Source organism: Ailuropoda melanoleuca, chromosome 2 (assembly GCF_002007445.2).
Source record: "Ailuropoda melanoleuca isolate Jingjing chromosome 2, ASM200744v2, whole genome shotgun sequence".
In the NCBI taxonomy this organism is placed as follows: domain Eukaryota; kingdom Metazoa; phylum Chordata; class Mammalia; order Carnivora; family Ursidae; genus Ailuropoda; species Ailuropoda melanoleuca.
The window spans coordinates 134,566,685-134,590,890 of NC_048219.1; the positions used below are offsets into that span (position 1 = coordinate 134,566,685).

The 24,206-nt window shown below is 36.6% G+C and overlaps 1 protein-coding gene across 1 annotated transcript in view; it reads right to left on the reverse strand.

Moving 5' to 3' along the window:
• Positions 1 to 23,881, reverse strand: part of SCN3A (sodium voltage-gated channel alpha subunit 3) — a 109,163-nt gene extending 85,282 nt beyond the window's left edge. Inside the window, 2 exon segments of the mRNA XM_002926919.4 lie at positions 6,253 to 6,447; positions 23,653 to 23,881. The gene's annotated coding sequence lies outside the window, so the exon portion shown is untranslated.
• Positions 23,882 to 24,206: the final 325 nt, after the last annotated feature.

A 24,206-nucleotide genomic window follows, 5' to 3' on the forward strand; every position in this document is an offset into this window, starting at 1 on the left:
CTTCCTTCTTATTCTTTGTGAGCCTATTATATAGACCTCTTACGTAATTTTTTATTCCTATTAGAGCAGACTTTTAAAAATTAATTCCTACTGATGCCTTGGTGTGGGATATATATTATTAATGAATATATGTGCATTATAATTTATTAAAATACATCAAATTTAATATGCCAGATTTTCTCCAGAGCTGTCCTTGCGAGGACAAAAAAATAAAAGAAGACCTAAGGAGATGATCTCTTTGATTAAAAACCAAAATGTGTGTGTGAATGTGTGTGAATAAAGGAAATGCATCCCTCTATTAATCAATAAAAAAAACTGCAGTTCAAAAAATCCTATTATAGGATGGACCACAGAATTTTAAACCTGGAAGGATTAGGATCACTTATTCAAGAAATATTTATTGAGTGACTATTATGTATCAACACTGTGTTTGGATTAACACCCATGGTCCCTGCTCTTAAGGAGCTGACAGTCCAGTGTGAGAGATGTTGACACAAATAATTATAATACAATTATGTACAGCTGGTTATTGTCTGAGCGCCATAAATGGGAGTAATTTGTTCTGCCCAGGTAAGGATGGGGGGGGGGATGTTCATGGAAATTTCCCTGAGGAAGTATTATTAGACTAGTTGGGATTTGACCAGCTGGTGTGGTGGTAGTAGTTGGGACGAAGTTGGTAGGAAGACACATCAGCAGAGACACGTTAGACTGGGAGACAGTATATGCATGGAAAAAAGCAGGGAGGGCCTGGGAAGAACTAAGAAGTTCATTATGGGTAGAGACCAACGTGCTCAAAAGGGAGTGGTGAGAGCAAGGACTGAAACACTGGCAGGATATAATCACCAAAAGTCTTATACAGCATGCTTAATAAGCCATGGATGGGGAGTGATGGGATCAATTTGAAGATTAGAAAAATGGTGGCAGTATGAAGGGTAGACAGGTGGGCTGATCCTAGAGCAATGGTTTTCAAACATTTTAGTTTCAGGATCCTTTTATACTCTTAAAATTACTGACAATGTCAGAGAGCTTTTGTTTATAGGGAATTTATCTATTCATATTTACCAATTAAAAATAAGATTTTATAACTTTTATTAATGTAATAATAATAAGCCCTTGTATGTCTACATATAAAATGTATTTTTAATAAAAATAACTAATATTATCACAAATTAAAAAAAATAGTGTGAGAAGGAATTTATTTTAAATTTGGGCAAATTTCTCTACTGTCTGGCATAATGGAATTCAGCCAGAGTCTTTTATCTGCTTCCAAGTTGAATCTGTTAAGATATGTTGTTTTGATTGAAGTACATGAAGAAAATCCACATATTATATATATATATATATATATAAGATATATATATATTACATATATATATATAGCTGGAAAAGGAAGGGGTATTTTGCTTGTCTTTTCAGGCACTTGTGAATATTCTTTGATACACATCAAAACTCTACAAATGATAATTTCTTGAATTAGTTTCAATGTGGAATCTGAAACTGCATCAGGAACTTTTTACTGCTTTTGCCTTTTGGATGGATTTTGTACCTTTATGCATGGATCATTTGGAAAATATTGGCACAGTGTTTTGCAGATTTCCCCAAATTTGACAAATTTCATTAACATTCAAAATCACATTTGTTAATATCACCGTTGATCATGAGAAAAGTCATAATATATCGGGAGGCTGTCTAGTTCCCAGTGGCAGGTAAAAGTTTTCCAAAATTCCAATTTCCACTTGAAAGCTCCAGTTTTAACATTGACAACGAATGCTGTCATTTGCTTTTCCCGAAGTGACAAGCTTTTCCTTTGTTCATTTTTTAGAAAATATCTGCTAAATATCTGAGTCTGAATAACTGTAGTTTGTCAGGTCTTCTTTCAAGTAAAAATGGTGTTCCATGAAAAAAGAAAAAGTGGCTTATTCAACTCCTGACTCACGCAATCACACAAATGCTTTTCCTTGTGACAGCCGTGGCACTGCAATATGCAGCAGAAATGTATTTTTCCAGTTTCATTATACAGAATATTAAAAACACATGTTCCTTTAGTCAAGATTTAATAAAATGAATAATATTTACTACTTCATCAAAGACATTCTTATGTGAACTGGCCCTTTTTTCTTACTGTAAGTGCGTGGTGGTGAAGAAAACAAGGATTCGTCCTATAGTTTGATGCTGCTGCCTTGCTTCCTACTAAGGCATGAGCTGTTTCACTCCATGACTTTTGTGCTCTCAGTGAAAAAGGCAAAGGTCATCTTGGTATTAATATTAGGAAAATAGTTTAGACCTCACTGCCCCCCTAAAGGACTCAGGAACCTCCAGTTGTCCACGAACCACCCTTTGAGAATTGCCCTAGAAAGAAACGGATGGACAGCAGGAGCCTAAAGGAGAGGGCAAGGGAATGTGACTATAGGTGTACTATTTAAGGGCCTAGACATGGCAGTCAGAACTGTATTCAAGCTCTGGCTCTGCTACTCTCTAGCAGTGTGACCTTGGGCAATTTTTTTTATCCTTCATAATCTTCAGTTTCCCTATCTGCATATAATGGTAATGATAGCAATGATAACACATACTTCATAGAGTTAATGTGACATTAAATGAGAAAATCCCCCTAGAAGGTGAGCACAGTGCCTGGAAGAGAGTAGGCCATCGGAGAAAACAAACCATAGCCAGAGGACTGTATTCAATGCAAAATTAGAAGAGAGAAAATCAATGAGGTTTTTATGATGTCTTGATACATGGCTTGATGAAGACATATGGGGTCAAGCTCAATCCCAGATTGGTTTAAGCCACAAGTTGTCATTAACCCAACAGAGAAGTGGAGAGAATTTGTAGGGCATGATAATAAATTCTGTTTGGCATTTATTTAGTTTGAGATGCCTGTGAGACAGCTGGGTATGTAATTAAAATATGGGTCTGAGAATCGGGAAGCCGTCTGGGCTGGGAAAATGTTGATTAAAGAGTCACTGGTTGAAACTGAAGATAAGAATAAACATTACACTGTCTAGGAAAAAACTGGAAAGTTTAAAAGGCAGGACTCCTGTGACTACCAGTTTTTAAGGAGAGGAAAATTAGACAATGAAGTCAAAACAATTACATAGATGCCAAAAGAGGAATTTTGAAGATGCTAATTAAAAGGCATATATTGGATTTGACAATTAGTCAACTCCCTGCATTTAAAATAAATGAAGAACAGGCACAGAGAAGCTAAGTAACCTTCACTGAAACGTCTACTGACAACACAAATTGTTGCTCTGAGGCAAAACATTTTCCACACATTCTCTTCTTGACTGACTTTTCCTATTATAGTTGACATTTTTATCTTGAATCTTACTATTGTGTGATTTGATTTTAAAGATCTAAGCTGTATATAAATAACTACAGAAAAATAGATTTATATAGTTTAATTCAGTTTTCCAGGCACACATAATCTGTATGCTATGATATTAACATAAGCTTCTAAAACTATACGAAACCAACAAATACAAATACAAAGCTAATATTTGTTAATGAAACATAATCTGAAAAAAAAGGGCATGGTAAACATTTGGGATATGCCATGGCATTACATAGCAAGGACAAAAGTATTATTTTTCCCATTACTCATATAGCCTGTGAGTTTTAATCTTGCCTAATTTCCAGGATAGCACAGTTTGGAAAATTGCATTGGTCTATAACCTGTTAATATCAATAGTTTCTCTCTCCCTTTGTAGGGGTCTTTATGATTATGTTACAGACAAAAATCAATTAGTTCTGGTCTGTTCCCATGGAGACAAAATTATGTCAGAGGCTGTAAATTTGCCATCTTCAAGGATGGAAAGCTGCTCTGTGTCATTCAACTTGAGAGATCAGAAAAAAAAAATCCACAATGTATTTTTATGTCCTTGATGATGAGAGAGCAAATTGTTGGGGAAAGATTGGGTCCATTGCTGAGGAAAGGATGCTGTGTTTTCTTGGTATCAGTGAGAGACTATTATAGGAAGGGCATAATCTAAAAGACAAAATGGACTGACTAACTACCCTTCCTTTTAATAAAGTTATTAATATTTTCTAAAAGGGTTTTCATTTGGGGTTAGTGATTATCTGGTATTTATTCTAAAGTAGCATATGTGACAAAGAGAATAATAATTTATTAAAGGCACATGCAGAGCATTTGGCATATTATAATGATAACGACTGGACACCCTCCAAGGCAGAATTAAACGTTATTTTCCATATTTCAGAAGATTTTTGAAGTAACATCTGGTTGGTGTGCTTACCTAACTAGGTGGCTTTGAGAATTAAACAATAGTGATAGATAAAACTCTGTTACATTGTTGCTATGTCTCAGATACTCTGTCATGTAATTTATATACATTAACTCACTTAATCTTATGAGGTTTAATCATTTAATCTTATTTAACCTTACTATTCCTATTTTAGAGATCAAGAAACCGCGGTACATATAGGTTGGATAATCTCCAATTACAAAAGTAGTAAGTCAAGAAGACAGGATTTAAACCCATATAGTTCAGGAAGTAGCCTGGGATCCAAGCCTATGAAATGAGATTTTTAGTTCATGTGTTCTGAAATGGAATTAGGATAAGTCCACTACCTCACCGGGAGGTTACTATGTATACAGTCCCATATTCAGAATGGAGTGGCGTAATCTAAGAAACAGAGCAACGTAGTCATCACCTTTGTTTTTAATGTAGAAGATAAACAGGAATGGATTAATAACAGACATAAAACCCACATCTAATGGATACACATTGACATACATATATTTTAAGTACTTTAGAGTTATTTGAAGATAAATTAAAAGCCTAGGCTAGCTTCTTATATATCATTACCTCTTGCTTTCATTGTGGTGTCAAAAAATTATGCAATACTATTGGTCTGAATAAACCTGTCAAGAAAGTAACTGTATAGCAAGGATATCACTATGACATGGCCAAATATTAATGAAATTTAGACTTTCTCTGTCATTGTTCTCTTCCTGTTAGCTAAACTCATGATTGTCCACACATAAATGTTATTTATTGATTTGCTAACTTTTTAATAAGACAATCTATTTCTGCCTTTCTCTACCTGGACTCAGTGGCATACCTCTGGAAAAAAAAATAGCTGAGTAGGAAAGCATGAGCTCATTTCTGTGATCAGAACAATCTTTATCTTGGAAATAATAATTAGTTTCTAGGAGTTGATGTTCCCAGTGACTTTTTCCTTATCGGACAGCTGTAAACGCAGAGAGACAACTGCTAAGTAATAACAATTAAGCCAACATTGTAATAGACAAATTGTTGGTTTTATTAGCTCCTCAATTTTTCTACTGTATGTTTTCAAACTGAAGATAATTGTGTGTTTAACTCCCCAACATCTGTTCTACTCCAGATACCTTGTCCAAGCCCCTTGCCAATCATTGGCTCAGGAATAAGCTTGTGGTCCAGGTCTGGCCAACAAAAGGTGGGGGGAAGCCTGCTAAGTGAGTGTCTATAAAAGGTTTCTTCACTCCTAACAAAGAGAGCAAGGAGGAGACAGAATTCTCTGTCCCCTGGACCTTGGTGCATTGAGGTATGATACATGGCATTACTTCAGTCAACTTGCAACCAGAAGGGATGCCATTCTGAGGGCAAAGCAGATCTGACACACTGAGGATGGCAGATCACAGAGACAGATCTACCCCTGGGCTCTTGATGGATCACTCAGCTCTTGGACCCAAACAACCTCTGCACTGCTTGTTATATTCAATAAACATCTTTCTTGACTAAGATAGTTTTAGACAGTTTTTCTAGTTAGTTGCAGATGATACACCAGACAAGTAAATACTCCTTGGTCAGTTCAAAAACTTGGCCAGTTCAGAAGCCGGCTTACAACCAAATACTAACCAAATGTTTAGATGTCCTTTACCCAGTCAAACAGATGAGCTATGCATCCACTTACTAAATAAATATAATAAAATGCAAGTAAATACAGTCCTGGTTAGTTTACTAAACACACAGAATGAATGTCTCTTTTAAAAGAAAAAGAGAAAAAGCTGGGTTAGTTTTTCTTTCTTACATCAATAGCCTTTGGCATCGTTTCACTCCTGGAGGTCATCTCTTCCATGTTTCTAAGTGTTTGCCTCTTTGGAGGAACAAACTAGCAACGAGGGAGTTAATCACTCTTTTGCCTTCTTCCCCACCTTGCCCCCGATACAACTGACCTTGTTAGCTAATAGATATTTTAGTTTACCTTCCACAAACACAGATTTATACCAACTGGTAGTTTAGATACCTTAGGTAGTTACAGCACCTTTTTCTGGAAAAGCTTCAGGCCACTTCTGGGAATTATCTCATTTGTTCTTAGACTATCCCTAGAAGAGTTCTTGTATTTTTATTCCTGTAAGCCACTCTGCCACAAATCCTTGACAGATGTCTCATCCCTGATGAACTCTGATGTGGCTTGATGTCAGCTTTCTTGCTCCATAATCTGTGTAGAGAGGGAAACAGGTGAAGTTAGTCCAGCATCTTTGGCATTTGGATTGAAATGGGTGCTCTGGGTCTGGGTCTGGGTGCCCTGATGTGCTTAAGGAACGATGGGGCCAGGAACCCCTTCCAGGGCCCTGGGGTGGGGGTGGGGCTCTTCTTTCTTTGGCAGCCTTGGTTTAATTACTCTTTCTGAAGATATGCCAGAGCTCCAGAGCATCTTCCTGTTCTTGGCTTCCTATCTCCTTTTTTCCATCTCCCCTTTTTGCTCCCCCTTTCTTTCTTCTCTTCAAAAGACCAAAGAAGTAGACCAGTGGAGTGTGTGGTCCACACTGGTGTTGTGGATCGTTATTCTAGTTTGTTTTTAGCTCCTTTTCCTCTCCACCTAAAACCACATCTGATTGGCTGACTAAGATAAGACCAGAAAGCCTTATTCAGTGGCTTCTAAGAGTAAGTTTTAGACAAGCAGTGATGAAAAACTAGCATGCTAAACCAAGGCATAATGGTAACCCAGGTATTGCAATCTGATGTCATATTCCTTTCAGCTTTAACCATTAGCAATAACTCAGCCCGGTTAAACCAGTCATTATTTCAAAGGACAAGATATGTAATTTTAAAATCAGCAATTGATATTTAAAACAATGTTTACATCAGTTCACTTATTCAGTGCCCATAAACCAAACTTGCAATGGATTCTCACCAATAAATCTCCCTTTACAATTTACTATGACAAACAAAACTATTAAATCTCACCTTTTTCTTTTATACATGGTCTTTTAAAATCTTCGTTTCCAGATGAGAACTCACTCCTAAGCCACCAGTCTTTTCTTTACTGTCATCAAAGTGATCTTTCTAAAACACATATCCTACCCTTATTAGAAATTGTCAGTGGCCTTAAGTGACTTATAGTCACTTTAGCAAAGTGTGCAGGCACCTTTATGACCTTCCCTTTGTCTCTCCTCTCTTACCTTTCATTTGGTAATAGCACAGATCTAGCTCTGTCATTCACTAGCTACATCCCATTGAACATGTTACCTAACCAATCCAATTTTTAGTTTCCCATCAGATAGCAGGATTACAATACCTAGTGAAAACAGGGCTGTTGGTAGAGCTAAATGAGATAGATATTTCATACACACACAGAGATACGCACATGCTTGTAAATAACTCATACAAGAGCTGGCATAAAGTAAGTTTTCCATAAAAGCTGGAGGTTTTAGTAGTATTAGAAGTAGCAATAATAATAATAGTCTTAGAGTTATTACTATACGACTAATAATACCCGTCAGACAGACCCATGCATCAGAGCTTGAAATATTGATTTGTTAAATAAATGTATAGCCCTTCAATAAATGTTCCCTCTACTTTATAGCCTCAAGCTTGATGAATGCTGCTTCTCCTCCCCAGAACACAAGTAACTGGGTTTAAATACCTTAATCTCCTGCCTGGCATATAATGAGCATGATGTTGAAAAACCAAAATGTCAATTTAGGTATATTTCCAAAATATTTTCCATCTTTAGTCTGGGAACAGGGAGGGGTATAAAGTAGGGAGGGTGAATATCCAAGGAAATTAAGACATTAAGGAGGAGCAGGAAAGTAGTTTGAGAAAGCATCCCAAAAAGTTCTGATTTGCTTAAGTTCTCTATCCTCTCCCTATTGTGAAAATCACTGATTCATGGATCAGAAAAAATATATCCTATGGCCTGGGCTCCAAATGGGAAGGATTTGCCAACCCCAAATATACGTGGGAAATAGTAGTGATTTCTGTAGATGGCCGCATGCTCCAATTTAGGCTTCATACTTCAAGTTGCATTGTGTCTTATTAAGATCTCTGCCTCAGTCATCTTTAAAAGCAGACCATGGCTTACAGATTAACTAATATAAAATTGGCCTAATCGAGTTATTTAGAGAATGAGGATTCTTTCAAGTAGTTCTGAACTTCAGTGAGCTAGGAATCATTTGGGCTACTTGTCAAAGATGCAGATTTCTAGGTTCAGTCTCTTGAAATTCTGAAGAAGTTGGTTTGGGTCATGGCCTAGAGATCTACATTTTAAACAAGCTCCCTGAAATGAATTTAGTGCAGGTGGCATGTGGATTATAATTTGAGAAGTCTGCTCTGAAGGACATGAAGAGAGGTTACTAGAAATTTGAGATGGGTACTTTACACAATCAAGGCTAGAATTCAGCTCTGATGTTCCCAGTAGGTAAGAAAAAGTGGAAGCACATGGGATTTAGGAAAAAACAAAAACAATTCCTAAAAGCTATGTATAAAAAGACAAACTTTCTCTGAGAACTAAAGAGAGAAAGGAAGTTTTGCTTAGGACATAACACAAGGGACACTAGGTAACATGGTTACCAGAAGTCCTGAATATAATTGCACAAAAGATCCAAACAAGGTTAAATCAAGTAAGTCTTCTACTAATGGCTAAAATTAGTTGAACTCAGTGAATTCCATTAAGAAGGTGATAAAATAAGATGGTTCAGAAACTTTATTTTCAGATTATCTAATATAAGTATTGAATCAGGACATTCCCCACCCCCAAATTTTGAAATTATCTTCATAGAATTTCAGCATTTTGGAAATTAAGGGGACGTTCTTCTTGCCACAAATGAGGAAGTGATAGCTCAAAGAACATAAGGCTTTACCCTGAAAGGGGTAGGTGTCACCAGCTGAGGAACTTTGGACAAAGTTGCTTTGATTTTAATTTTCTTAATCCATTTATATTAATGTTATTAAATGTAATGCTAATGTCGACAATTGAATTTGGTAGAGGTGAGTTTAATTGTTTATATTCCTTTTTGTGGTATTTTAGTTTATCCTATTTATTCTTCAAGACCTAGACCCAGTGTTTTTTAAAAATTTTTGTCTTACTCCAGGTTCATTGTTTTTAACCATCAGTTTTCCTCTTTAGTCTATCTTTTCACTGTTTTTGGCCATTTATGCTATTCTTTTCTTTCAGTACATCTGTCTTCTTTTATACTCAAAATACAATGTACCTGCTTTAGAATTTTCCAGATCAAAACCATTTCTGTCATGCATTAGCTGTAAAACTCTGGGGACTTAGCTCTTTATGCAAAAGCTGAAGCAGATCCAAAGCCTCTTATTGAGGAACTCACAGACTTTGCCAGCCAGTCTCTGGCAGCATTTCCCCACAGGGAAGGGGCAGTCTTCCATCTGGGTGGGAATATTGGTTGGCTCTCCAATGTCTGTAATCATCCTACCCTACCAGCTGCTCATTTGGTTTTAAGACTTGAGGCCCTTATCAAGGGGACCATTCCAAATGGCCAAATCACCAAGATACTATGAAATGAAACACAGGAAGTTTGTCTAGAAAGTAAACCGTACATCCACTCCTCTGGGTGTTCCAGAGATTCTCCTGGATCAGATTTGACCATCAGAAGGCTGCATGGTGATTCACATTAACCTAAAATCTGGTATTTGTTTCTCTGAGTTCTATAAAATTCATTCCTGCCTTCACTCTAACAACGCTGAGTCCAGGAGGCCCAGAGCTAAATGTACATTCCAGAAGAGTAACTCCATTAATCCACAGTCTTGACAAGTTATCACCTCCATTGTGTCCATTGGCCCTGTCTTCAACTTTGTATTGCACATGGATTTAAAAAATAATAGACCACTTCCGATCATATTTTTATAAAGAGATGGGGTATAATAAATGTCAAAACTTCCTACGTGATTTAAAAAATTTGTTTGTAAGCATGAGTCTATGCTTCTTTTTAAATTTTTTCTTGAGGAATATACCTAATTTTATTATGAAAATAAATGTTAAAAATTGAACTTGGAAACCCAGCATGCTAAAATTGAAAAGGATCTGTCGGTCCATCTATTTTCACCATTTAAGTTTAGAGTAGTAGTTCTTCGTTAGTGTCAGAGTCACCTAGATGGCTTTTTGTTAAAACACAGTTTGCCAGGCCTCACCCCAGAGTAGCTGATTCTAAAAATGCAAATCATGTCATTCCTCTGACAGAAGCCTTCAGGAGTTACCCAGAGAAAAGACTAAACTCTTCACAGTTGCCTATCAGGCCTTTTGATATGGGCTTCCAGTTACCTAGCTGAACTCATCTCTTCCTGCTCTCCCACTCCCTCACTGCTTTTCAGCCAGCTTGGCTTCTCTCTGTCCTCTGCACCCACCAGGCACAAATATACTGTTCCCTCTCTCAGGCATGTTCTTTCTCTGGGTAGCTGAATGCCTAACTGCCTCAGCTCTTTCAGGTTTTGGCCAAATATTTACCTTCTCAAAGAGACCTACTATGCTTTTCCTCCAGCTTCTTACCCCATTCCATTGGTTTCTAAAGCACTATCTATCACCTTATTATGTGCTACATAATTTACCTATTTGTAATGTTCATTATTCACATTCTGTCTCCCCTGGGTAGAACATAAGCCTTGCAGGGGCCACAATATTTGCCTTTTTTGGTCTGTTTTGTTCACCAGTGAATCCCAAGTGCTTAGAACAGTGTATGACACATAGTAGGTGCTCAGCAGACATTTTTTGAATAAATGGATTTTTAATTTTGGTTTTCCCCCCAAATTTAGTAATTTTTATTTCAACCTACAAGTACTCTTTAGAAAGGCTTGTATTCTACTATGGCAGCACATTTTATAATAACGAAGCCTAGAAAAAACTGAAATGTCCACTAATAGGGGATTGGCCAAGTAAATAAAGTAACTTAGTTTTGTATCATGCAACCATTAACATGATAAAACAAAAAACAGCAATGAAAGCCAAATTCTGTATGGATTTCCTAATACTGTATTTCCTAATTATGTAGTCCTATTTAATCTAGATCAAAATACATACACTGAGATCTTGTTTACCTCAAAGGTAATTGTTTAAGTGGGCTAAGTTTACTAGACTTTCTTTAAAACAAAGCAAAATGAAGACTGAATGCTCTACTCAAAGAATTCCCCACTCCAAAATATCTCGAAGAAGAAATAATAATGATAATACAGGAAATTAAGCACTTACTGTGCAATAGGCACTGATTAGCTCATTTAATCTTCACAGTAACCCTATGAGATAAATGTGATTATTGCCCTCGTTTTTCAGATAAAGGAGCTATAAGGTCCAGAGAGGATAAGTAACTTGTCCAAGATTACATGGCTAGTAAATGGAACTACCAAATCCAGTGTTGTTTTTCTTTAGAAAAAGTAATCAAAGTCTCTCTCTCTCTAAAAATATTTTACCATCCGTTTCTGTAGTTTCATCTTATATACTTTCCTATATATATGCTCTTCTCTAGTCAAACTGATCTATTTGCCATTCCCTGAAAGTTCCCAGTCTCTGGCCTCAGGCTTTCAAAAACATTCCTTCTGCCTGAAATATCATTCACCACCAGGCATTGCCTGTTAAAATCTTACCTTCACTCCAAAGTCAGAAGTGATTTGCATTCCTCTAAACTCCCAGAGCACACATATATTGTCTTTAAAATTCATATAATAATTACAATATTCTATCTTCTGTTGTTCTTAAGGATGTGCCTAATTGCTTCTACATGTACTGTTAAATTCTTTGAGGAATAAGGATCACTACATTTCTACATTACTGTTAAATTGCTTGAGTCAATAAGGATTTTATTGACTAGCTACTACTGTAAGCAGGAAGTTACAAATTTTACAAATGCCCTGTCCAGTGTGGTAGCCACTGGCCAGATGCAGGAGTTGAGCCCTTGAAGTGTAGCTAGTGCCAAATCTTGAAATGAGAATATTTGGGGCGTGTTGGCTTAAATAAAACATAGCATTGATAACATTAATTTCACTTGTTTATTTTGCTTTATTTTTTAGCACCTAGAAAATTTCCAAATACGTTCTGGGTCTCATTATATTTCTATTGAATAGTGCTGGTCTGATATATCCCTTTGTCCTACCCCCCCATCCTCCTCCAAGTGATCAAACCCATCAACAAACACATGAGTTAAAAAGGGAGGCAATCTCCTATTCTGATGCTCAAAAAGGGTGGGGGGCTCTCTCTGGATGGATAATTTTTCTGTTTTACTTGGTCAGATTATTGTTTTTGTCCTTAAATCATAGGATTTGAGACCAAGAAACACTATAGTGAAAAAGTTACTTTGTCCATAAGCAAATAATTTGTGTGGGTGTGTCCTGCAGCACATGTGTTTCTGGAGAGGAAACCACGTTTCAATCTGAATATAGCGGAATAATAGAAAGCTTTCTGTTTTGAAATAAATTGGAATGATGACAAAGAGAAAGCAAACAGCATTCTCAGACCAGTAATAAATCCTTGATCCATAACACCAGCGTAGCGACGGTGCCGCTTCAGCCGTAACAGAGAGCCCTCTGGGCTGCCCTCAGCCCCGTTTCTCCTCCTGCTTGTTGGTGCTGTGTGCTTTAGGCAGCTTCTTTCCAGGCAACCACAGACTGTTTACTGGCTGTAATCAAAATGACAGCGCACTGTTTTCACAACCGAGTGTTAAGAGTTGATTGCCTTTTTCACTTGGCAACCTGAGGGAACTTAAGAACTAGGATCTTGAGGTACAACTTGCGTTCATTCAAGACGGTGGTGCGTACTTTTCCACATATTACCTGCATTCCTTTGTGGTTTGCAGAGGTTTGAGATTTATCTAGCCTGGAGCTGAGAGGTTGTAATCACTGCTTTCAGATCACTTCTACTGGTAAACTCCACTGGAGCACAGGTTGATTTAAGTGGGGCTGAGTGTTGGCTGTCATGTGATTCTCCTTCCATCAGAACCCAGCCATGTGAGGGACCTTCTCTATTAAGCGTGCCCCCTGAATAGATGATTATTATGCCATACGCTCTGACCCTGAGATGGTGCCACAGAAGACAGTGCAACATAATGGAAAAATTTGCTGCACTCAGTCTTTCTAGAAACAAGATTTAATGAAAAGCTAATGGAGAGAGGGAGGAAAACAGGAGGGGAATGGAAGCTGCAATTCAGGTAACCTGTATTCTAGACTTGTGTTTGCTGTCACTTGCTGTGACATATTGAATGCTCAACATCTTAGGTGTTCATTGTCCACATCTACAAAAGAGAAGGGAGGAGGAAAATTGACTAGCTCATTTGTAGTGCCTCTTTTGTTTCTAAAACTCTAGTTCCAGTGTCCAGACTCTGGAACTGTGCCAGATGCACTCCAACATCTGTCCCTCTGGGAGAGAATGATGGGTACAAAAATAGTCCTGTACTCTGAACAAGGATTATTGAGTACTGGACTAATCATGTAACTGAGCTAGGCTGTGCTATACCTATTAGAGGCTATCTTCTTTTCAGAATACTTTCATGAACTATGAGCTTGCTCAAATTTAAACCATGTTTTTGATGAACAGATATTATGAATGCCTTGAGTATAGTGTAGCTGGGAGGTTGGTTGCTGAAAAGAACTATCCCTCACATCCTTTCTAACTCTAGATATTCCATTCTGTATGCATGAGTTCTTCATGTATTTTCTTCATGTAATTCTTATACATGAAATTTCTTCCTAGATGAGAAATTTATACAAATAGCAGTTTAAAAAAAAACTCTCAAAACTTTGTCTAGTTTTCAGTGAATATGAGAAATCACTTGATTAAATTCCACACACACACACACACACACACACACACACACCCGCCCCACCAAAATAGGGGCTTTTGAAGTAAAGAGAAGCTGAAGATATTTTTCTAGGATCTGAATTCAGGTCCCAAAAAGTCAGTTTTTTTGTTTTTTTTCCCCCCCAGCCACAGAGCACATCATTGGCACCAAATTAGAGCAAGGGCCTGTGTGCGCTGCTCTGATTTAGGTGTCAATGATGCCACTTACTGCAGCAGGAACACACAGTGGAATGTCTCTGCATGTAAAGGCAGGAAGGATGCTGTTCAATGCTCAATTCTGTTGAGGCTAAAGACAACCAGAATGCCACAGGTAAGAAAAAATTGCATGTGATGCAAACTTGTATTTCAGGCAAGGATTTGCAGCAACCGAACTGCTAATGAGAGCCAAGATGGATGTAGCCTGCCCATCCTGGTGGAATATCTAGCAAGTAAGACCCTGGCTAGAGAGGGCAACAAATAAGGAGAAATGTAAAAGCTCAAGGGAGAAGATGCTAGAAAGGACATAACTGGAATCTGTGGTCTTCCTGCAGTGTTCTAGGTGTTCCCCCTGAATTATCTCCTCAAAGACATGGGTCATTCAGGATTATGACAAAATTGCTTCTGTAATATTGGGCATTGAATTCACTAATTCTTCAAGTGACCCCCTTTTTAAAAAAAATTAATAGACTCTCTTTTTTTAGAGCAGTTCTAGGTTTACAAAACAACTGGTTGTGAAGGTACAAAGAGTCCTCACATTGTGTGCCTTTTAATGCTTTAAATATTTAGCCCTGAAACTTTTGATTCAGGAAGAATTTAAGAGAATAAATAGAAAGTATTTTCTCACACATAAAATTCTCTAAATTTAGCTTTCCTGAGGGATATGGATTGTTGAAAAAAATGTGTATTATTTTATGATTAAATTGATCTCATAAAGTGTTGTCTGAGACGTATCATCGCTATTGTGCATTTAACGGATGTTTAAGAGAAACGTGCCTTACAGTGACTCTAAATAATTTTAAGACACCTAGTAAACAACATGTCTAACAAAGGTATAAGGGAGAGCTCACTTTTGTGGCTTTGGTGGTGTAGCTTAACTCCTTTGTGTTAATTTGCATAAACATCTGCATTGTGACTTGGATGTGCTCTGTCACTTTTTATTTACCCCAAAGCATTACCTTTTCCCTTTTCAATTGTACTAAATGCTTTTGAATGACAAGTTGAAATGCTTTTCCCCAAAGAATCAGGTTAGTTATCACAGTTGTCACCATGTTGGTGGAGGGAATGTTTATATCAACAATAAATTTTTTACTGTCTATATTCACTGAAAAATTTAAGGTGACCGTTCTTCGAAAAACATTTCTTCTCTGGTTCAGGCTTCAATTCTTATTAACATTTCACTTGTTTGTTTTTTATATTTTCATTGTTTACTACCCAAGTACTTTGTACATAAAGATAGGACATCAATTATTTTTAAGTAAATTATCTGATCCCAGTTTACGAACCCAGGCACTGTTTCGCAGACATCCATTATAAATCTAGCCTCAAACATAACATCGTATTTCTTCTGTTTACTATGGAAGCACCAGCCTCCTGCCTTAAAATATGGCTATTTTCATCTTGAGATTTAACAGATCTTTTCTCTATGGGGTAATTTTACTGACCAGGTTGACAGAATGGTAGCGGTTATGAAGAAAGCAGAGTCAAGTAGTAAATATTAAATGGTGTTTATCTAGAGGAAAGACTTTAGGATATAATTTGCCCTGGAGGACATAGAAAATTGTTTTATTAAAGGCTACCGCAGTCTCCTCCCAGCTGTGGAAAGGACTGTGCTTGCACGAGAAGCCAACATAAAAAAGCAACTGAGGTGTTAACCCTGCAAATGTCTTCTTAAAGAGCTGAAAAAGCTGACTCACCTTGGTAATGGAATCCTTTTAAGAAATGCAATTCATTATTAATTCCACTTAGCTATTAGGTTAATTCATTTCTTTCTTATAAATATCACTTTCTGAAAATACACTTTTAAATGCGTCTTGGCTTTAAGAAATTTGTTGGTTTACAGATCTGCCTTTCCTCTCAATCTGCCACAGTTGCAGTTTCAGAAATGAGAAATCAATGTTTTGTTTCCAGTTGGATGACCTGGACATTCAAAGAGTATCTTTCAATAGAAACTCTTATTTGATTATTTAAGACTTAATTTTCAAAGGAGCAATTTATGAGGTACAGAATAAAAAGAGAGCAAATCTCCGGTTTTACAAATTGCAGTTCACAGATGCTTATTTCTGAGCATGCACAATTGTTTGTATTGTTAGTTTGCAAAATATACCATAGCCAGCAGCTGGGTCAACTTTCAAATAGAGGTAAGGGTAGGAAATTAGCAATTTGAAATATAAAACTGCTTAAACATATAGAATAAATACCAGCCTTTCTAACCAAGGAAGAAATGGACACGAGTATATTTTTTGTTATTTTCCTAAGTATTTGCATAGTCTCTTTGCTTAACACACGCCCACTTACTAGAATTTTGAAATAATTTGGAAAGTCATTTCTAGCTATCTTTTACTTCACTAGCCAACCTTTCATTAGCTTCTCTTATTTTTCTCTGCCTTCCTTCAGTCAGCTGGTTTTCAAACCTGGCCACATGTTTGAACTACCAGCAGAGCTTTTAAACAAACACTGATACCCAGGCTCAGCCCCAGAGAATATAATTGAATTGGTCTAATGTGGAGCCAGCATTGCTCTTTTTAAGCTTCCCAGGTGAATCCAGTGTGCAGCCAAACCTTATCATATTGTACCTTTTTCTGTTTTCTCTCAGAATGTTTGCATATCTATTTCCCTTCAACTGTTCTTTTCTTCTGTCATTTTTATTAGTGAGGTTTTAAAAATCTAATTTTTGTCATTTCTCATTTGCTTTTTTTTTTCTTTCTGATTTTCTATTTACTGGCCAAGTTTTCATTCCAGGCCCATGTATTTGTTTTGTATTCTTATCTAATACTACCAGATTTTTATGTCAATGAAAGAGAATGCAATATGATAGTGAATTATACTTTTATCTGTTCTTCCAATGCTGATATAATAATATACTTTAATTTTCGGTATAAATATATAAGATTTATAGTGGAGCCCAACACAATGGTTGAAAACTAACATTCAGAATGGATCACTTGAACTGCAATCATTGTTGGCTACGATTAAAGATAATTTAATATGATATTTTAGAACTTTGAGATTATATGGAACTCAGGAACATGTAAATATCCTATTAAAGGATTGATTTTTGAATTTTAATTTAAAGACATATTTCAATAGTTTCAGAACAGGGCAGAAGTGGGAATATTACATACTATATCAACTATCATATCAGTAACATGGTAATGACAGCAAGGGAAGCACTAATAGCAACCAAAATGGGGTAAAAAGGATCTATGATGATAATTAAAATTTGGTGACTTAAATATCAGCAGGAAAAACAGAAATGGGAGGTAATGCATAGAATATTTAAGAGTTTGAAATGAATGTAATAGGAAAATCACAGGCAGTTGGTTGAGGCCTGGAGTAGTAGATAAGAAATAGGAGTGTTATTGTGACTGTGCCTCGAAATGCAGTCAAGCCATTTCCTCTCTATCAGGTTTATTTTTCCTCACTGGTAAAAATACTGGTTGGATTGGCAAAAGGGAAAAAAAAAAAAACCTGGCCAAACTCCCTTGGCCGTACCCTGCCTGTAGGTATGTTTTGTTGGATTTATCCAGTATTGTTAATAGTTTGAAATAGATGACAATATTTAATAAGAGGGAGTTTTCTAATAAAAATCTGGATTTTTAGCTTCTTTCGAGAAATCGTTTGATTCATCAGTCTCCTAGCCCTAAGATGGAACTTCACCTCCTTGGAAAGGATATGGTTGTTTATGGCTGTCCAGTTCCATAGTCTCAAGCTGGCTGGCTTCACTCTTTTTCTTACCCTTCTGCCCATGTAAAAATTTGGGGGTGTTTCCTTAAGAATTTATTTGCAAGGCTATTTCCAACCATGATATAAGTTTCAAGAAAAGAAAGTGCTCAACACTTCATTAGGTAGAACAAAAATAATTTACAGAGAGAAAAATAAATGTCACAAGCAAAAACACCAATGAGACAGAGAAACTAACAGATAACTGGTTCTTAACTAGAGGCGTATGCCCTTAAAATGTGTCCTGTTAAACCCTATGCAAGAATATTTTGGGTTCTAGATCAGAAGCACAATGTCACTTAGCAGTAATAACTGAGATTTAGTGAATTATTCCAGTCAGAGCTCTTGGAAAAGGAAAAGGACACAATGTTCTGTACAACCCGAGTAAGAATATTCTGAATATTAGGAGATTAAAATTCCCCAAAGTGAGCTTCTTGGCACAAAATGGCCAAAGTTATTTAAAGAGTGACTTCCCATCTTTGAATTCACCCATTGAATAAAACAATATTCAACCACCTTTTAATAATTTAAGGACCATCACTTCTTTCACTTTGCTCCAGCACAGAGCTTAATCACATGAAGGGCTCCCTATATGCAGTCTCCAAAAGGATGAAAGCCTAATTCAATTATTACAGAAATAACTCCAGACTTTTAAAAGGTTTCTCTGAACTGAAACAACCCCTGAGAATTCCCTTATCCAAACCACCACCTAGCATATGTTTATATGCACTGTGTTTGTTCGGAATATATATATATTTAACATTGTAAACCTGCTTTTAAGTTACTTTGCAGTTGCTCTCTATTCATATGTCTTGGGACAAAACATCTTTAAACTTCTTTCTATAAGTTCCTTCAGCACTTCAAATCCTGAAGAAAAGAGGTAGGATATAAAAAAAAATCAATAGATAGGGCACATTAAAACTTGTGGTATCCAGTAGGCATTCATATATATTTTAAAGAATTCTTCTACTGTGGCTAATTATATGTCTGGGTGTAGATTCAGATTTTAGGTACCCAAAGAGTTGATGCTTGTCAGGCAGTTCATAGAACAAAGCATGTCCTTGCATAATAGGAGAGCCAGATTTTCTTTATTACCATATTATCAAATAAAAGAAAACCCTATTCTGCTCTGAAATAGGTATCTACACTTGTTAATACTCCATTAAAATGTATCCAAAGAATGTGTTAACTTTACCTCAGGGTGAGAAATATCATCAGGTAAAACTGAACTAAAAAGTAGCTTCCTAATCAAAGATAAATATATGACCTTGCAACATAAAAAAATAATCCAACTGGCTTTTGTCCTTCCCAAATTTTACAACTACCTCAAACAACAATCTCCCTCAATAAGTAATAGTTCAGATACCAGGTTCTATGTTGAATTGCCATTAAAGTTGTTTCTGGGGTAAAATTCAAGTGGAAGCAAAGATAATTTAGAATTGAAATTAATCAAAATTTAAAAATAGATCCTGAAAGTGCAGAAGTGTACTGTTAATATCTTAAATTATATTTCAGGGGCTGGTAGGTAATTCATCTTCATAGTTTTGGAAAACAACCATCAATATTAAGGTAGAATGAAGAATATATTTTTAGATGACAAACAAAACACTAATTCCCAACCTTCAGTGAGTTCACAATGTTCCTATGCATGAATGATAATGAGAAAAAGTAATATGTAGAGCCACTCAAGCAAAGAAATTTCACTATCTAGTCACTTGTTCATTCTTCAGTGGGGAAAAAAGTGCATTTGTCTTCATATCCTTATATTTATGCTTGCTTTCAGTTAATTTGAACCCTAAAAGTAAGGAATCACAAAAGCTGGAGTTACCTAGAATCAAGGAAGAGGGACTAACCAACAAATTCCAGGCAGAACACGGTGTAATTGAGAAATCTTCCCCTCTTATCGTTAAGCCTCCCAAACTCTCAGCCTTCTCATATCTCTCTAGTCGTGAGCCCATTAAGTCGTCTTGGCTGCCATGAAGATGAAAATGACAGTGCAGTTACTTGAGTCTGTGTAAAGAGGCCCAGGGTGGTTGAAGGGTGGGATTAGGAGGCCTGGGGTGCTGAATGGTCATCTCAGCTATAGCTCCCAAAGATCCCAGGAGCACAGAGCTGTCAAGAGCGTAAAACTGCACGTAGAAAAAACCTTTGGAGAGAAGTAGGGATTTTGCAGTTGTCTACAATTTCATCAGGCGCAAGTTGCCTTCCCACCTTTTATTGTACCATTAATAGGACTTAAGCAGGAGAGAGTTTGTGAGTTGATCGCATAGCCAACACATGTGGTCATTTCTGGGATTTAGGCTCTGTAATTTGATGGCCGTAGTAGAAATTTGGGAATATTTAAATGTTCTTGGTGAAACCTAGATTTTCTTTGTGAATCTTCAAAGAGGTCTTTTGTCTGATGAGTCTATCTGTTAAGTCACAAATGAAATAAAGCTCCTTGACCCTAATTTGTTAAAAAGAAGAAAGCCTTCGAAGTGGAGTCTCTGATAATATATCATTGGGCCAAAGAATGGTTTTCTAGAAGGTATTTGGAGAGTTCTTTAAACTCCCAGGAAACGCCCAGGATGTTAGCACTAATCGATATTATTATAGGGAGCACATTTGTTGTTGTTGCTTCAGCAAGGGCATTCTTCCAGGATGAGAATTATCATTTTTCAGCTACAGAGTTTCTTGGCAGTTTCATTCTGTCCTTCCTGGTGTGGTGGAAGATATTATATCACCATCACTACTAATGGGGGGCAGGGGATGAGGGGAGGGTGGGCATCAGTCATCACCCAGGATGTATAATAAACACTGAACAGACATTATTTATTTACACAATCCTGCAGCATTAAGTGCTATCATTCCTATTTTATAGATGATATAATAGAGGCTTAGAAAGTTTAAATACTTTGTCATTTAATAGTGAAGCTAAGATTCAGTCTGTCAGCCCTACTCTTCTTCACTTCTCCATATTGCTTCCTGGTTATTTCCACCACAGAAGGAACTGGCCAAGGATCTTTAAAACATCTCTAGTCCTCTATTTTTCTATCTCCAGGTTTAGTGCACCATTAGTGGTAATATACAACTCAGTAAGAGTTAAAGTTGTATCATATTACAGTTAAGCTGAGAAATCAATTGGTGAAAATCCAGGTAAATTAGAATCATAAAATTTTAAAAATGAGAAATGTCCTTATATATTTTTGTTTCTTTTTTTAAAAAAGATTTTATTTATTTATTTGACAGAGAGAGAGACAGCCAACGAGAGAGGGAACATAAGCAGGGGGAGTGGGAGAGGAAGAAGCAAGCTCCCAGAGGAGTAGGGAGTCTGACATGGGGGTCGATCCCAGGACTCTGGGATCACGCCCTGAGCCGAAGGCAGACACTTAATGACTGAGTCACCCAGGTGCCCCTATTTTTGCTTCTAATAACCATACTGGCAAGGAAAATGTATTTCGGTAATACATGGTATATTTTCCGAAGTGATAAAGCTCGTTAGTAGCAGAATTTGAATCAGAAACTGAGACTTCCAGCTCAGTGTTCAACTTATTTATCTCTACTACACCATTAAATTACAGTATTATTTGGGGCACCTGGGTGGCTCAGTTGGTTAAGAGTCCAACTCTTGGGTTTTGGCGCAGGTCGTGATCTCAGGGTTGTGAGATGGAGCCCCACATTGGGCTTCCTGCTCAGTACAGAGTCTGCTTGAGCTTCTCTCTCCTTTTCCCTCTGCCCCTCCTGTTTGTGCTCTCTCTAAAATAGATAAATAAACCTTTAAAAAAATTACAGCATTTTTTTTAAAAGATTTTTTAATTTCTTTATTCGACAGAGATAGAGACAGCCAGCGAGAGAGGGAACACAAGCAGGGGGAGTGGGAGAGGAAGAAGCAGGCTCATAGAGGAAGAGCCTGATGTGGGGCTCGATCCCATAATGCCGGGATCACGCCCTGAGCCGAAGGCAGACGCTTAACCGCTGTGCCACCCAGGCGCCCCTACAGCATTTTTCTTGACCTTACAAATGAAGTCACTGTTAGATTCTTCTAAAGAGTAAGATACCCACACTTACTTGATATATCACTTAATCAGAACAGGTTTGATTTTCCAAAATTTTCAAAGAGCCAGTTTTGTGAAGAACTCTGTGTACATACGTTCTTCACATCATGACTACCTATATAGACAAATAAGGGATTATTACAAATATACTGAAAAATTTATCATATTGAGGGCTGAAACACAAACATCCATTCATAAATCTAAAACAGTTCAATCAAGAGCAGCTCTTGTGTTTACATAGAACAAAGTTACTCAAATTCAGTCCCCTGTAGAGAAGCACAGAGTACACAATACACTGAAGCCAATTGACATCCATTTCTGGGAACCCTTTTTAAAGAAACAGTTTTCTTCATATCCTATGGTAGGAGTTCTTCTGAAATACACAAGACTCAGGGCTTTTCTCTGAGGCAACCACTATTTTGTGTTTTTAGGGGGAGTATTATTGATATTTTTTGTAAAATATTGAGAAATCAGTATTTTGCTATATCACTAGAAAGTACAGTTGCTTTTTAAGTACTCAAGTTCTGTCCTTAGGCCATTTTGACCAGTACTGACTGGAAACCCAGGTTAAAATCAGAGGTCTGTATTTCACATAGAACACACACTACTTGGAGTGGTTGTGTTGAAATTTTTCCATGCAAATTCCTACAAGCACGTATGCCTTTATCTTTGTCCTCATATGCTACATTACACCACCTGTTGTATTAAAAAAATAACAACTTTATGATATTTAAAACCCTTCTTTCAATTAATACCTACAGATTTTTCTGCCAATGATTTCTTATTCTATGTATGTGATTGCTAACTGACTGCAGCATTTGTAGTTATGCTATAAAATATTTTAAAGAAAACTACAAAAAATACATAATTATCGATAAAGTAAGTAATTGTTTTTTGGCTCAAGTGGCTCTCCCTGGTAATTAATAGTAATAATAACTAGTTGTTAAATCTACACAGAAAAAAATAAACAGAAACATATCAAGCTTCTGAAATAATTCATCAAGAAAATATAATACCCTTTAAGTCAATAAATTTAAAGATAAATATTTAATATAAAAATGAACATATTAAAATATAAAAGAAATAACACATTATGGAGCATATAGGGATCATTTTATTATTAAAAGGTTAAATCTCTTTTTAATGATTAGTATTGGTTATCTTCTTCCCTCCATGAAAATGGATTATTACACCTCTATATTGTTATCACTCCCTATACACACGACCCCTCCAAAGCTGTTAAATAAAAGACTAAAGCACAAGTATAATAGTTCCCATTTCACTACACATTTATGTTTAAAAAATACTGGGCACACTGGACATTCAAATAGATGATGTATAGCCACGAAATCCATTAGGTCAGCTTTGTGCAATAAATATATTTTCCTTAAATACAATGAATCATAACAATCTGCATGTCTCAAAAACATGAGATCAGTAATGCCTAGTCTCTACCATAAGTCACCATTTCTAGACAGAGGCTCTATTTCCTTTGAGAGATAAAGGAATAGTAAGCAGTTTACACATCAAATGATGACTTTGGTTCCTGTAATTTACATTAAAACAGCATTAGGTTAAAAATAACAGCATGAAGATGATTTTAAAATAAGAAAAATGATCTGGTGGCGAGATTCTATGGTGCAGATAATTAAATGTTTTGCCAGCTTACCTGATAAAACAGAGCTTCACAGATCACAGCATAACAAAGCCCCGTATCCAAGATGGTTAGAGTATAAGGTGCCTTCCTCTGCAGTTGTTCAGATTTTGGGCCACAGAGATTTACAAATTAATTACCATGTTTTTTTCTTTGCTTTCTCTGTGGACAAGAAAACAAAGAGACCTTTCCAGAATCCTCTCTGCTTATGCCTCCGCTTCCTGTTCTGAGATTCAGTCTATGGTACCCAACATATATCAGAAAACAGCTTGCGGGNACCGCCATCTACTGGCAGACACACAAAATTGAACAAAAGGAAAAACATCCTCATTATTCTTTATCGTAAGGTAAAATGCAACATCTCCCTGCATATGAATATGTACAAAGAGACTCTTTCCCATACTCACTTATTTGGGCCTCACCAATATTTTTTATAAAATTTTATAAATTTACGAAGGTTATTCACTCATAAACTACTACAATGAACATAAAACCTACAAATATCTGTTTGAAAATTACGTTTTTAGATTACCTTACACCCTGTGTGTAGAGTTTTGCAAAAATCTCTC